This window comes from Rattus norvegicus, chromosome 4, assembly GCF_036323735.1.
Source record: "Rattus norvegicus strain BN/NHsdMcwi chromosome 4, GRCr8, whole genome shotgun sequence".
NCBI classification, from domain to species: Eukaryota; Metazoa; Chordata; class Mammalia; order Rodentia; family Muridae; genus Rattus; species Rattus norvegicus.
In genome coordinates this window covers 179,303,411-179,319,392 of record NC_086022.1, presented here as the reverse complement: position 1 = coordinate 179,319,392, position 15,982 = coordinate 179,303,411, and the positions used below count along the sequence as shown (strand labels likewise).

At 45.5% G+C, this 15,982-nt stretch overlaps 1 protein-coding gene across 2 annotated transcripts in view; it reads left to right on the top strand.

The window, feature by feature from the left end:
• The window catches only part of Sox5 (SRY-box transcription factor 5), a 955,415-nt gene that overhangs the window by 148,294 nt on the left and 791,139 nt on the right, over positions 1-15,982 (top strand). For both annotated transcript variants that reach the window (XM_017592402.3, XM_039106953.2), the window contains exon 2: positions 9,708-9,787. The gene's annotated coding sequence lies outside the window, so the exon portion shown is untranslated. The remainder of the gene's footprint in view (positions 1-9,707; positions 9,788-15,982) is intronic.

Here is a 15,982-nt window from a genome sequence, read left to right as displayed (position 1 = left end):
TGTTTATCATCTGTAATCATTTTATGGAAAGATACTTGCCAATCAACAATTCAGCACCAACGTCTACAGGTCATAAAGAAAATGTAGGGTTATTAAAATTATCATAGCCTCTACTTTTAGGTTTTATTATTTTTATTTGTATATGAATGTTTGCCTGATTACATATGTGCCTGTGAACCACATGCATCTGGTGTTCACAGCAGCCAGAAGAGGGCATCCCCTGAAACTGGACTTGTAGATGGTTCTAAGCCTCTGTGAAGGTGCAGGGAATTGAATCAGGCTGCTCTTCCAGAGTGCTCTTAACCACTGAGCCATTGCTCCAAATCACTTGTATCTTTTCCTTTCCCCTGTTCTTGACATAACTAGCTCTTGTCCTCTTGAGAAAGTAACAGAGTGACATCCAGTGAATACCATTGGATTCATGAGTTTCAGCAGAGATGGTGGGTGTCACCTTGCAATTCTTTGAAAGCCAACATGTCTTACCTTCCCCCAATGTAAAATTACATTGACTGCCATGTTCTTTACTATAGCTGCAGTATTGGGCCTGTCCAGATATCTTACTAAACTTATGCAGAACCTGCCCTCATTGGTTTCTGTAAGAATCCATGGTGTGTGCATGCTTTCTGTGGTCATTGGTACTGTCTGGTCACTATCCAAAGACCTAAACAGAAAGACTTACTATGTGTGTTTAAGAAATATTAGCTCCAGTACTCAAGTGTTAATATGTGACTGTCAAAGCCCATCAACGTCTTTTCTAGTGTCTTTAGGGAAGGGCAGTCCTGACACGGGAAAGTCTCATCTATGTCGGGCCACAGTGGGAACCTATGAAGTGTTCCTGGCCTCAGTTCCCTTGCCTTACTATGGCTAGATGTTATTCCACAGCATATAGTTGGCTCCTCTGGGACTACTTATGGTAAAACATATTGCAGGTACTTGAGTGTGTGCTTATGTGCCTACATTTGGAGGTTAGAGGACACCTTGGGGATCATCCTCAGGAATGCCATCTATTTCTTTTGAATCAGAGTCTCTCATTGGCCTGGACCACTGTCTGTCCACCCAGCCCCAGAGAGCTTTCTATGTCTGCTACCCCAGTCTAGTGATTACTTAATAATGATGCTGATGTCAGAAGTGGGCATTGCTGGGGGCATCTAGGTGAGATGCTATCATTCTTGCTGTTAGATCCAGTTAGACTCAGGAAGATGCTTTTAGATATTCTCATCTTTTCTTTTTCCCTCAAAGAGTCTGAGTAGATCATTCACTGGGATGCAGAAGGCATCTGTGGTTCTAGCTTTGACAAGCACAGAGAGTGAGAAAGAGTCCATCCCTTCCAGGGATGCTCGCACATTAGTGAGTTGTCTCCCGTGCTGGTGCTACTTTTCTTATTACCATGATAAATACCTGACAAAAAATAACTTGAGGACAGAATGCTTTATTTTGGCTCATGATTTGAGAATACCGTCCATCATGGAGGAAAAGGCTCAAGCACAAGAAGATCCAGCTGTGACAGCTGGAGAGTGAGATGACTGGTCACACTGCACCCTCAGCCTAAACTCAGCAACCAACTCACAGCAAATGCCACGCACTTCTTTGGTCCACATGTGTGCTGTCTCATTTCTACATCTGCTTTCCGGAGAATTCTATTTACAGGTTGATGTAGGTCCAAGTTCAACAACCATTCACTTGCAGGAACCATGGACTCACCAGAGTTTCCTCAAACTTAGTAGGTTCACCCTACAGTTTGGAGTCAGTCCCCCTCACTGTGTTGGTCTTGCATGCTGAGGACAGCATAAAAGGGAAAGCCCTGGTGCCTGTGATCCACACCTTAGACTCATTTGAGTGCTTGTGTATGCCTTATGTTTGACTGTGGTAAGTAATGGTCGGTTATGACAGAGGGAAAGAGATCAAGAAGAGGACCTCCCATGGCATGAGCATCCCAGGATACGTGACGTGGCTGCAGAGATCTTTGAAACCATTCTGAGTTTTAAGTTTTACTGTGTAGAAATTACACGGATAACCCCGTCAGTCCTTTATGACTCTAGATGAGCTCAGTGACAGCCGATCTGCCCACAGCATGACTAAACTTGCCTTTCAGATGCACTGTGCACAGGGAGTCTTATTGTAATGATTTCTCCATGCTTCTCACACCACTTCCCCTGTACCCTCTCACCCCTCCTTCTATCCCAGCCCAGAGAATGTCTCGTGTTCTACCTCTGCTGCCCTTGAGTTTTCTAGACCTAAGTCACTGTCCGCCTTTCTCTTCAGCTTTCTAGAGTTTTCTTTATTTCTTAAAACCCAACAATACCAATTAGCTCATCTGTATCATCTTTTCAACTAAAGAGCTGGTAATTGCGGAGGGAAATGTGTAAGATTTGCCATGTGTCAAGTTGATCATCAAGATTTAGAGTCACCTAGGAGACACACCTCTGGGTAGGTTCGTGTATGAGTGTTCCCTCAGGCTGTTGACTGAGGAGTGCACACCCATCATGAATGTGGGTAGGGCCTTCCTGTGGGATACAGTCTTAGAATGGATAAAAAGAAGAAAGTAAGTTGAACACCAGCATTCATTGCTCACTGCTCCTTGACCATGGATGCCGCATGACCAGCCACCTTGCACTCTCCATGCCACAGCCAGATCTGTTCTTGTCTATCCTTGTCTATCCCTCCACAATGGACCTAGGGAAGGAAGGTTTGTTTCGGGGCACAGTTTCATGGTAAGTGAGACATAGAGGCTAGGACACATTATGTGCTATTTGTGGTGCAGGGTATGACTTGCTTGTCTGGATTGAGGAGGAAGCCTGCCCATGACATATGTGTCACCACTGGCTTTACATTTACCAGCTAGGCCACCTCCAAACATGTCCATTTATTTCCAAAAATAGTACCACCAGCAGGCATGCCAGTGTCAAACAACAGTTCCTGGGGAGACACTGCACACCAGCTAGCCAGCACCCAGCGAGACGCTGCACACCAGCCAGCACTGGAGTCACCACTGGCCAGCTCTTCCTTAGGGTCCTTCCCGCCATTTTTCTCTGAAGATGTTAGCATACATTTTTTGTTCACTTCCTTTCAGTCAACATGTTGCCTTTCGAGGAGTCTTTGACTTTTTGCCCTTGAGCTGTTACTTACATCTTGTATTATTGATTATCGTCTTCTTGAAGTGGAGACCTTTGATATCTTACAATGACCCATGGCAGGTATCTGCTCTTCATGTCCCCACCTCAGTAAGGAAAGACTTGAGGATTTTGTCCTCTCAGACCCCAAGCTTCCATTTATCAAGTGATGGCTGTGAGTCTGATGCAGTTAGCACATGTCCACCGCTCTCCCCTTAGCTCTTGAAGCACATACATAAAAGCACCTTGTCTGGTAGGATAGACAAGAACCTGTGTTGAAACAGTTGAGTGAAGGACTAGAACTGTGTGGCAGCATTAGAGAAACCATTGGTACCTCATCAATAGCTCACCTCTCACTCAGCTCTGGGTCCTATCTCTCCCATCGACTCTCCTGGGTTTTAATATTAGGGAGAAGCTCATTAAGATGCAAGACTGTCAGTTTTGCAGATAGACAGACAGACAGATACATACACACACACACACTCTCTCTCTCTCTCTCTCTCTCACACACACACACACACACACACACACACACACACACACACCCAGAGAGAGAGAGAGAGAGAGAGAGAGAGAGAGAGAGAGAGAGAGAGCAAGATTAATTTCTAAGATCTAACAATGGGCAAGGGGGAACACACTTAGTGCCTTCCTAGATCTAGATCTAGGTATTGTATGCTACGTCCTGAGCAGCCATCTCTAGAGTTTAAAGGAATTAAGGTCAATTCTCCACCCCAACTCTGAAAATTAACAGGACTAGCACTGTCCAATGGGATGCTCACATTGTTTGATTTAGGAGAGGGTTTGGCATTACTGACGAAGTCATGTGTCCAGCATCCTTCGGGTCCGAAGGCATGCACCGATGCTGGTACCAGCTTCCACACACAGTAGAGTTTCTATTAAACCATGTTGAATGTCAATCCGTATAAATCATTTCTCCTGTAGCATCTTCTTCTCACACTCAGGACTTCTACTTACTCATTTTATCTCATATTTTCTACCAATTCTTGAGTAGTAGAACCATTATCTTAAATGAATATCTGCTTGTTGAGTGACTGGATTTACTTACCCAGGACTGTGTTCAAGTCGCCAGGACTCCTAAGCTGTCCTTACACTTCATAGCTCCCAGTGGTCTCGGAGAAGTCACATACAACAACCGATTGGTTTATGATGCTACTGTGCCAGTTCTGGGGTGAAGGAAGCACATGGACTGGCCAAGGAAATTGCTTCTCCCCTAAGCAGGTGACATGGTAGATGTTGGAGTCGGTGGCTGTGTGACCTGAAGAGTCCACGATCTCCCAGAAATAAGCCGTGCGTCCTCCATGAGGAAGACTTGCCAGGGCATACTGAGCTGTGGATTCTAATGGCCTGGCTCTCAGTGCACAGAGATGAAAGTAGGAAGATGCTGTTATCTCTGGCCTCGTCCTGCTCTGCTCCTGCTCAGGCCTGCAGCAAGCCTTGTTGTTCAGGTTCTCCCTGCTTCCTCAAAGCCAGGAGACCACCCACTGCCTCAAGATGCCTCAGGTCCTCCCTACAAGAGTTCCTATAATTTTTATATTATATTTCATGCACTATTTTTTTTAATCTGTGGACACACAAACCCATGTCTCCCATTACGTCTTTCTATGCTAATGACTTTTAAATCTTTGAAGTACTTGGATCACAGCTTCTTTAACTAGAGAGTTTAATGACTGTGTTTTCTGTTTCATCTAACAAAGTACATTGCAGGCATTGCTCAACAATATGTTTAATTTGACTTAGTATTCATACAAGGGTTGAGACCATCTATGATACTAATATTAGGACCAGAAATTGCATCTTATTTATGGAAGGGACTTGGGTACTGCTTTTACTTTGTAAGGTTTGTGCTGAAAACTTGCAGCACAAATCACAATTTATCAGCCCAGCTCACAGATTGGTATGTTGATCCTACTCCTTTTATCCATTTAGTCCTTTGTTGTTGCTCCATTTATTTTGTGTGTCCATCTGAGTGTATTTGTGTGTTTTTGTGTTTGTGTCTCTCTGTATGTGCATGTGTCTCTCTGTATGTATATGTGTATATATGTCTTTGTGTCTGTGCGTGTATGTGTGTGTTTGGGAATGTGTGCATATGCAATGTTGTATGTGTGTGTGTGTTTGTGTGTGTGTGTGTAAGTGTGTCTTTACCTATCTATGCATGTAGAAGCCTGATACCAAGTGTTGTCCTGCCTTACACTTCTCCTTACTCTTGAGATAGGGTCTCTCTCTGAACGGGCTTACCACTGTCTGGCCAATAGAGCTCCGGATATCCCTGACTTTTCCTTGCCCCCAGGGTTGTGATCAAAGATGTGTTTACAGGGGTGCTAAATTACCCAAGCTCAGTTGGTCATAGTTGTGTAGCAAATACTATACTCATTAAGATACCACAGTAGCCCTGCCCCTACTCGATTACGGGAGTTTGCAAGGGCTTTCTTCTTAGTTTGGAGTGTAGAACTTGCTGTTTGCTTAGGGTCTTGCCTCTCCTCAGGAACAATGGCTCTGTGGTAAAAGACACAAAATATGCTATGGTGTCTAAGTCAGATGAGCCATACGTGGTGGCTCCCACTTGATCCTTTGTGGTGTGATAGCTGGAAAGGTGACATACTTTTCCACTCGGTGTGGCTTATTAGCAGGGAAAGAATTGGATTAATAGCCTGTCTTCCCTTGGTTAGTCTCCGGTGCTGATGAAACTGGGTCTACCCACCTACTGAGTTTTTAACTAGTGAAGTCATACTTTACCGCTAGTCCCTGGACATTGGCAGAAGAGATATCCTTGTGTGTGTGTGTGTGTGTGTGTGTGTGTGTGTGTGTGTGTGTGTGTGTGTGCATGCGCATGTGTGTGTGTATATACACCCATCTTGCTTCTTATTCAACAGGGGGACATACACAGCTAATTGACAGTATATCTGGTGAGCTTTGCTTAGCTGTTTTGCTGGTTTTTTGGGACTTTTCTGCCTTCGGTCTTTGCTTCTCCAACCCCAAGAGGCAAAAGAGAAACAAAGTAGTAGGAAGGAAAGAAGGAAGGAAATGTAAACAAACAAATAAACAAACAAACAAATGCATCTGCGGCAGACCTGTCACTGCAGTTGCTGCTCAGAGGGTGCTGGGGTCCAGGAGAAATCCAGTGCCGGAGAGGCCTGCTGGGCAGCTTCACCTCAACTCAGGGGCTGTGTCTGGGCAGCTGCAGCTGCAGAGTCCTAACTACGGCCTCACCCGGGGACTCTACTAGAAACACTGCTCCTGGACTTTCTGGTTGTTTGCTTTGTATACACGTGTCTCTGCTAGATGAGGGGAAGCCTGGGGCTCTGTCTTGCCTGCGGTGCTACGCGTGTAGCACAGGGCATCTGCACGCACATCTAACCCTTTGCAGACAGCAGCACAGGGAACCCACGTTAACTTGTGAACCGTGTTTTCCCCAGGACCAAACAGTGTACGTGCGTGGCTGGGATCTCAGCTGTCGAACGCTGACTCCCCCTCCTCCCCAGTGTGAACCGTGTATTTGTTCATATTTAGACAGCATCTAGGTGGAGGTGAATTAGACATTTAATCAGATATAAGGCTGTGCTAAACACAGGAAGAGCTCATTATAGATTCACAGATCTGTGTATGTGTGTGCCCAGGGATGAAAATAATACTGGGATATATTTCAGAGGAAAGAAATGAGTGAAAATAGGGGGAAAAAAAGCTAATGGATTTGAGCCCAAGTAAATGAAATTATTTAATTGTAGCGCCCGACTGTGAATATAAATGGAAGATGAACAAGAATCCCCCCCCACACCCCCAGTTTGGATCGTAGAAGATTTCATGACTAAATGGGAAAGTCTGTCATTCAGAGCTACGCGCTAGGGGCCCGATTCTTCGTAGAGTGAATCAGGGAATGGAGGAAATGTGTTGGGGATCGAGGACGGTGTCTTGTGCACACCGTTCAAGGGTTTCACACCTAGAGTGGGTGAAAATTCTTACACTGGAAGAAGGGGCGTGTCCATCCGATATCCAACACTGTGGCTGCCCACAGAGGTGGGCAGACACCTCGCCTGTGCAGAGGCAGCCGATTTACAGCTTCATCTTTAGAACCTTTGTGGGCTCCTATCTGGAGTATCGATCAGGCCATCTATTTGTCATCTATTGCCACGTTTGGCAAGTGGGTACGTTTTCCACCCTGGTTTCCTGGTTCTGTTCCAATGCAGATGACTGGGGGTGCTCCATCTGCTACGTTCTTATTTTTGCCTCCCTTAAGGAAATGAAATGTAACTGAATGCCAAGCCCACTCTTAGCTCACTGGGGATAAAAGTTAATATTTCCCCCCTCTCAGGGTAGCTCAGTGTCTGCAGACCCTGGTTCTAGCTCAGCTCTGCACTGACTCATCTCGGACCTTGGAAAGTTAACATCATATATCTGAACTGACTGTTGATAAGGGTACACGCTCAGTAGCCTTAGTAGCTGCTGCGCCTGCTTGTGTGCCTAGCAGGCTGTGGGTTGTTGATAGTTCATAGCATGGTGATTTTTGTCTAGAGTTTCAAAGACTTTCCAAGGCTTATAATCTCAGTCTCTTTAAAAAGCCGTCTATTCCAGAGTGATATAAATCAAATGACAGATACCTAGATGTTTTAAATCAGAATTTTTACCCCTCATGTCTGATATCTGTCTTGTGAGTGTGGGTATGTGCTTTTGTTCTAGGTGGTAGAAAGCGGGATAATGTTACCTATAAGTACATTTATTCGGACATTTAAATTCTTAATTGACTTTTACCAGTTTTCAGAATTATTCAGTAGTGCACACCTCATTGGTTCATGCCACTCTTCATTCATGCTGGTAAGCTGGCGAAACCAGGTTAGCATGACGCTATGTATCTACAATAAGATATGCCTAGAGAAACCACTAAGAAAGAAATAACTGGTAAGATACCCATCGCAACTTAAGAGCACTAAAAGAAAGTCAAAACCAGGAAATAAGAATTGAAGGCAAGAAGAAAACAGAAGTGAGAAATATATGGGAAATCCCCCCTCCAAAAATGCAGACTTAAAGCCATAACATGGCAATAAACACATTAAATGCAAATGGCCTAAACACAACAATTAAAAGATACATTTTCAGAGCACAAAACAGAATTGAAATGGACACGTCTATGAGAAACTGTTCATTTGGGTGTGGTGGTCCACATCTGTAATTCCACTATCTGGCGAGGCTGAGGCAGGAGGATTTCTATGGCTTTAAGGTCCACCTGGGCTACATAGTGACTGCTTGGTCAGCCAGGGACATACTCTAAATCCTTGTCTAAAGAACAAACAAAACAACAGAAAAAAAAACTGTTCAGTCCAATAACGTGTGCAAGTTGAAAAATGAATGGATAAGAAGCAGTGTCTCGGGTTGGGGATTTAGCTCAGCGGTAGAGCCCTTGCCTAGCAAGAGCAAGGCCCTGGGTTCGGTCCCCAGCTCCGAAAAAAAGAAAAAAAAAGAAGCAGTGTCTCACAAACATTAATGGACAATCAGAGTTGTTCTATGAACACAACAGCAGAAATCTTGAGAGCAAAGTAAACCGCCCGTTGAGAGGATCCTTGTATGTATTTTAATGCTTTCTCATCCTATGCTCTCAGTCCCGGGTGCCTGTGTGCTGAGTTGCTGAACTGCAAGATAAATGGAAAAACGAGAAAATTGGAAAGAAAATGGCCAAGTCCACAAGGATGATGGAGGATGACAATAACTCCATTGCCCTCGCCTCCCTCCTGACTGTTTTGTGTAGCTACAGAGGCCTCTGTGTTTTGCTGGACGTGTTTGCCAGCTTTGACCACAGGGCCTTTGCCCCTGCAGTCCTCTGTGTCTAGAGAGCAGCTCTCTCTGCCTCCATTGTCCACTGCCTGCAAACCTCTGTTCAGGGGTCACCCCACTAAAGAAGTCTGCCAGCCTTCCAGCAGGAGTCATGTTCCTATCAGTCCCTATCAAGATCTGTCCCTTTACTCCGTCCGTTCCTTTTCTCTCCTGTGAAAGTTTTAAATATTCAGTGTCTTGGATACATATTCAGTGATTTTTCTCCTTGCTGTGCCCAACTCTCCCATAAGACTCAATTAAGGAGGAGGCCGTCCTACCTGAGGTACCACAGCAGGATTGTGAGGTAGTTGGTCACATCCCATCAGCTATCGAGAAATACAGAGCAGACAGGAAGTAGTTCTGGGCTAGGTCTGGGCTATAAAACCTCAAGGCCCATTTCTATTGTGCCATTTTCTCCAGGAAGGTTCCACCTCCTAATGCTTCCATAACCTCACAGGGCCTCATCAACTGGGGACCAAGTGTGCAAACACATAAGCAGATAGGAACTTCAAATTTCCCCAGTAGGCTTCTTTATCTTGTATATTTTATTTTTCTTTTACTTGGAGAATTTTATTTGAAACTGACCTCAGTAACGTAATCCGCTTGCTTTTCTTTCTCTTCTACTGAGTCTTCTGTGCAGGTGGGTTTTGAGTGTGATGTTCTGTCATGTGCTGCTGATTGCCCTTCTGTAGTATTTCTCCACACTACGTTTCCACAGCAGTAGCACAGTCTCTGTAGACCACAAATCTAAGTGATCTGACTCTGACTCTCTTCTAGACACTCCAAGTCGTTGTGGTGCCAGGATCTACTTCTGAAGGACCCTCAGAAGCCTCGGACAAGCTTCCCACATGTGGCAGGTACGTCGCCCTCATGTATCCATGGAGATCTCTTCCACCTAGCCACAGGAGCAGTGATGTGAGGATGCATCTAAGTCCTTTTTTAAAAAAAGATTTATTTATTTTGTGTATATGAGTACACTGTAGCTCTTTTCAGACACACCAAAAGAGGGCATCGGATCCCATTATAGATGGTTGTGAGCCACCATGTGGTTGCTGGGAATTGAACTCAGGACCTCCAGAAGAGTCATCAGTGCTCTTAACCACTGAGCCATCTCTCCAGCCCGCATCTAAGTTCTAATGAGATGATTTGAACTTAAGCTTTTAAGTCTGGAATCTCCAGCTCCAGGGCTGTGAGTTTGACTCCACCCTCCCATCCCTTCCTGAGCATGTGTGGACGCTTCCTCAGTGGTATCTTTATCTACCCTCTTTCTGTTGTCTACTTCCTCCTCCTCCTCCTCTTCTTCCTTCCTCCTCCTCCTCCTCCTATTCCTCTTCTTCCTCATACATTGTTTGCAGGGTTTAATTGGAACTCTGAAGGGCCTCATGCATGTTAAGGTGGTAGACAGGTATCAATCGACAAGAGTTTTATCCCCCAGCCATACACTGCCTTCAGGAGGCTTCTGCTCACCTCTTATACTTTTCAAGTGAATCCTGGGCCCATCTGTTAGTCATACTGACCAGGACAAACCCTGGAGGGGGAGGGTCCATAAAAGTCTCTGATCTTCGCCGTGTCCCACCGAAGCATGGCGCTTGCTCCATGGGCTTCCATTTCTAAGACCTCAGCTCCACTCCCAGTGAGTTCTCTCTCTCTCTCTCTCTCTCTCTCTCTCTCTCTCTCTCTCTCTCTCTCTCTCTCTCTCCCTCCCTCCCTCTCTCCCATTCTTTCCATGTGTCAGTTTTCATCTGTAACATACTTTGATTAAGCCCGGCGTGTATGTTGCCTTAGTTAGGGTTATTGCTACTGTGTTGAAATGCCACAGTGACAGCAACTTGCTGAGGAAAGGATTTATTAGGTTCACAATTCCACATCACAGCTCATCATTAAAGGAAGTCAGGACAGGAACTCAAACAGGGCAGGAGCCTGGAGGCAGAAGCTAATGTAGAGGCCATGACGTGGTGCTGCTTAGTGACTTCCTCCCCATGGCTTGCTCAGCTTGATTTCTTATAGAACCCAGGACCACCAACCCAGGCACCACTCACAGTGGGTTGGACCCTCCCCCATCAATCATGATTAAGAAAATGCCCAACAGGCTTGCCTACGGCCCCATCTTATGAAAGCATTTTCTTAATTGATGGTCCCTCCTCCCCAATGACTTTAGCTTGTATTGTGTTGGCATGAAACCATCTAAGGGCAGAAATAAATCAATCACAATTTCTCTACCTTATCTCTGGGTTAAATTTAGGTCAAGTTGAGGTTTACACCTCAATAGGATCATTTTTAAATGAAAGAAAAAAAAGACTTTTCTGAATAATTATAATCTCTAGCCAGAAACTGTGAGCCCAACACTAGGCCATATCTGTAGTTCCAAAGTGGCCAGCACCATCTTTCCTGCCTCACCCGGGGCTCCTTTCAGCTGGACTCCATGAGAGAACCTTCACTTTTTATTTGTTTACCAGTCACTTGCCCACTAGCTTAGGGGTTAGAACATGGAAATGAAGGCTGGAAAAGCAACGTGGGGAAATCTCTCACATGAACTGTTCTTCCATTGTGTTGGATGTGCTTTGTGGTTCTGGTAGACATTTAAGTCTACTTTTGAGGGAACTTGTATGTTTCCCTTACTGAACTCACCTGGCTTCAACTCTCTTCACTTGAGTGTGGCTTCTCCTTCAATGTCTACTCTGCTCAGCTCCTGTTTTTCATACAGTCCGTTCTCCCTGGAGTTCAAGAGGGTTTCATGGGTGTGCCCGCTGGTTTTCTTGAGCTGCTGCATAGCTTTCTTGTGCAGATCTTTTGGTTCTTTTTTTTTTTTTCCGGAGCTGGGGACCGAACCCAGGGCCTTGCGCTTCCTAGGTAAGCACTCTACCACTGAGCTAAATCCCCAGCCCCAAAACGGTGTGCTTTTGTTTGTGTTTTGGTTTTTTTCTTTTGGTTCTTTTTTTCGGAACTGGGGACCGAACCCAGGGCCTTGCGCTTCCTAGGCAAGCGCTCTACCACTGAGCTAAATCCCCAAACCCCTTCTTGTGCAGATCTTAATGCCCAGGAAGCATGCATCTTCTTCTTTGCTTGTTTGAGTAGGAAGGGAGACAAGTTTTTCTCCAATTCTAGACCTGTTCCTTTCCCGGTCCTCTCGACTTCCAGAGTTCCATCATGCTAATCCAGTCTCTATTCCACTGGGTCTCTTGAACTTTGGGGGGTATAGAACCTGGTGGACTTTTCTGGAAACTTCTAGTCATGGAAATTCCATAGTTGATTCTCCACAGGGCAGGAGGTTTATTCAACTTCCCATTGAGTCTTGAAACATCCCTTAAATATCCATGTAACTTCTTGTCAGTGTCTTTCAAAGTCTGGAGTTTGAGCTGGTCATTTACTTAGGGATTCCCTATCTGTTTAATGAAGGCACCTTGGCTAAATCTTCTGGTATAAGATCTGGTCATTTTACCACAACTGGGAGGAGAAGAGGCAGGACAAAGCTTGTGTGTGTATAAGTGGAGAACATTATGATTGCAACTGTCCTACCTTCAGGAATCTCTTCGACCCGCCCCATGTCTACACGTGTCTTGACTACATTGAGTTTTTCATGCATGGGGTGGTTTTCTTCTCTTAAGTTAGTTCATCTACACAAAGGCCTCTTCTAGGCCCACTTTTGTATACAGAAACCATTCCAGTTTCCCAGAAGACACTAGGCTTTTGGTGCTCAATATCCCATAGTTGGTTCTTCCTCATCCCTGGGCTTTCTGCTCCGTGGATATTTTTCTCATTGATGGAAGTCCAGGATGTAACAAAGTAAATGATCGTCCTGGGGAAGGAAGGAAGACTTGAGACATGAGGCTGAATCTTTCCAATGCTTTGCTTCAAATGATTAAGAAACAAGCCCTTGCTCCCCAAGCCCTTTCCATATTGTCTCTGCCACTGTACCAGCACCGCTACTGTCTGAGGAAGCCAGATACAATAGCTTGAGAGGGCACTCCTGGGAATATATCTTCTATGGGTAGACTTCAAACATTAGTTTATTGTCTCAGAGTTTTAGAGGATCAAAATAAAGGCGCCTGCAAGGTTCGGTCTTCCTGAAGGCTTTGAGGGAAGGTGCCATATCCACCATTTTTTCTCAGCACAAAGGGACTTTTCTCTATGTCTCCTTACACTGTTCTCTCCTATATGTGTTCTGGGTTGGAAGTGCCCTCCAAAGAACCACATATCAAAACACCCCCACCCACAGTGTGCTATTGGGGTGCAGATAGAGCAGAGAGTCAGTCCTTGTGTCACATCTTTAGGTTGTGGAGTTGGGGGATACCTCCGCAATGGAATGTGGTACCTCACCCAGTATTTGTGCCTGTTTTTACTTCCTGGTTCATAAATGTGAGTACACTGTTGCTGTCTTCAGACACACCAGAAGAAGGCATTGGATTCCATTATAGATGGTGGTGAGCCATCATGTGGTTGCTGGGAATTGAACTCAGGACCTCTGAAAGAGCAGTCAGTGCTCTTAACCACTGAGCCATCTCTCTAGCCTACTTCCTGGTTCACAATGTGAGTGGTCTTACTTCATGCATTCAGCATGGCCACCAAAATGTTGGGGCCCAGTGACCCTGGACTAACTTCTAGAAACAAATTCCAAAGTAACTCTTCCCCCCCCCCCCCCATGTCAAGTAGTTGCCTCATGGACTTAGTTTTAGTGATAGAGAGTTAACACTGCCCATCTGTCACCGTGTCCACACTTCCACTTACTCGTTTATTTATTTTGAGACAAGCTTTCTCTTCGTAGCCCGGGTTGTCCTAGAACTTGCCCTGTAGACCAAGTTGACCTCAAACTCAGAAATCCACCTGCCTCTGCCTCCTGAGTTGCTGGGATTAAATGCCTGTGTCACTATGCCCAACTCTATTCTTTTGTCTGACTGCCCACATGAATGACCTCGTTTCAAGGGATCACATTTAACAAGAGTAGGGCACACTCCAAGGTACTGTAAGGAGTGAACATCACAGACCAGCAAGATGGCTGGACTGATAGACTGATGTAGATGCTTTTCTCTAGGCCTGAGTTCCATTCCTGGAACCCATGTGGGGAAGGAGAGAGGTGACACACAGAAAAAGCCCTGTGACCCCCACACGTGCATCATGACAAGGCATGCTGTCCTTGTGAATAGCTAAGAGTGAGAAGAGAAGAAATTTGAGGGGGAAGGAGGGGGGGAAGGGAAAGGAGGGGAAGCTTCAACCTGGAGAGCTAGGACTTGAGGCTGGATTACTTCAAGCGTCATTAATGTCACACAGCCTTAAAGTCACAGTGCAGAGATTCTGGGCCACGTGTGTACCACAGAGGTTCCAGTTCTTTCCACTGAACTACCCTCCATTGCAGATACCACCCGCAGAGACTCAAATAGCAGGAAGAGTGTCACTCTTTTCCAAACAGCCATAGTCCACTTGGAAGGAACTCTCATATCAACACAAAACTTGTGCCACCCCTGCAGGCCACCCCTGTGTGACCCAAGATTTACAAACATCCTGAGCCTGTGGTCCCAGCTGACATCATACCCCTGGCTGGAGAGCCAACTTCTACCTGAACTCGCCGAACAGGTTGTGCAGCATTCCAGAGTTTCTTTGGCTATTATCCTGGTGTGGTATGCACAGGCACTCTTTATGGCCTGGAGTTTGCATTCTGGGGGCCCTTGACCTGTATTCCTGCTTAACTGGGCTGTGTGTGTGTGTGTGGTCCCCTCCTCAGGAGGCACATCTAAACAGAGCATAATAAGACACCGTGTTGAAAGCATACAGAAGAATAAGGATAAACTGTTTGCTTGAAGTCCCTTCAAGGGGCTTGCAGGATAATGGGGATAACTAACAGCCTTGCTGCAGAAGGGCGAGCCTTGTCGAGCTTCACCGAGATATTATTTGGAACTGCCAGGTTGTTGTGAATCTTTCCTAACCTGCTCTTATTGCCTCCTGGTGGGAGATGACAACAGGGACTCTAAAAAGCAAGTGAGATGCATCACGGCCTGACCGGAATCCGGTAATACTTGTCGATTCCACATGGAAAAATTTTAAAACGATTTCTTTCAGTTAGATCTGATGCGTACGGGAGTCGGAAATTGCCAAAAACTCTAATGGGTGCTCATGTACATCGAGACGCGTGTAGTGAGAAATTTTTAAGAAAAAACACACTTTGAGGAAATGACATTAGGGAAACCTAGCTATTGGGGCATGGGATTTCAAGTCAAGTGGACTGCTGGGCATGGGGATAAACCTGGTGTAGGTGTGTGGGTTTTAAGAGCTTGAGTGGGAGACCTAATGAAAATTAGAGCCAGTCGCGAAGGTATTATAAATCAAATGTCTTTTTACAAATCAAGTAAATCCATCTGCAAATACTTTCGCATAAGGACTGAAAAATAGGACTTTCTGAAATCCTGCCAGAGAGCTGGAGGGGAAGTCAGTAGTTAAGAGAACTTGTTGCTCTTGCACAGGGCTTGGGGTTCGATTCCCAGAACCCACTCGGTGCTCACAACAGACTATAATTCTAGTCCCAGGGCATCAGACACCATCTCCTGAACTCCACAGGGACCAGGCACACACGTGGTGCACACACATACACACAGGCAAAACAGTCACACGCATGGAATAATAAAATAAATGAATCTTTTTAAAAAAAAACCCATTCATGGAAATGGGCATGGTGGAGAGAGCTTGGGAAGTTGGGGCAAGAGGGCAGTGAGTTCAAGGTTCTCCCCAGCTACTTAGCAAGTTCAAGACCAGCACGGTCTAGGTGAGACCCTGGAGCCACGTTAAAGTAAGAACTTGCTAATGAAAGGAACCAGAAATCACCTAAATTAGCAGAGTCTGCTTCCACCCTTCTTCTCCCCACGTATTGAATCTGAGGGACCTTATCCATATGTCAGGCGAGCGCTCCTCCACTGGGTCATAGCTCAGCCCAGCATCAGCACTCGCATGCTGTGTGGAGATGGCTCAATGAATGAACGCACCTAAGGCTGTGCTGGCTGAAAAGTCCCCATCTCTAGTGCTATTATGACCCCAGCCAGGTGACCTGTAGTCTGTGACTCAGAGCA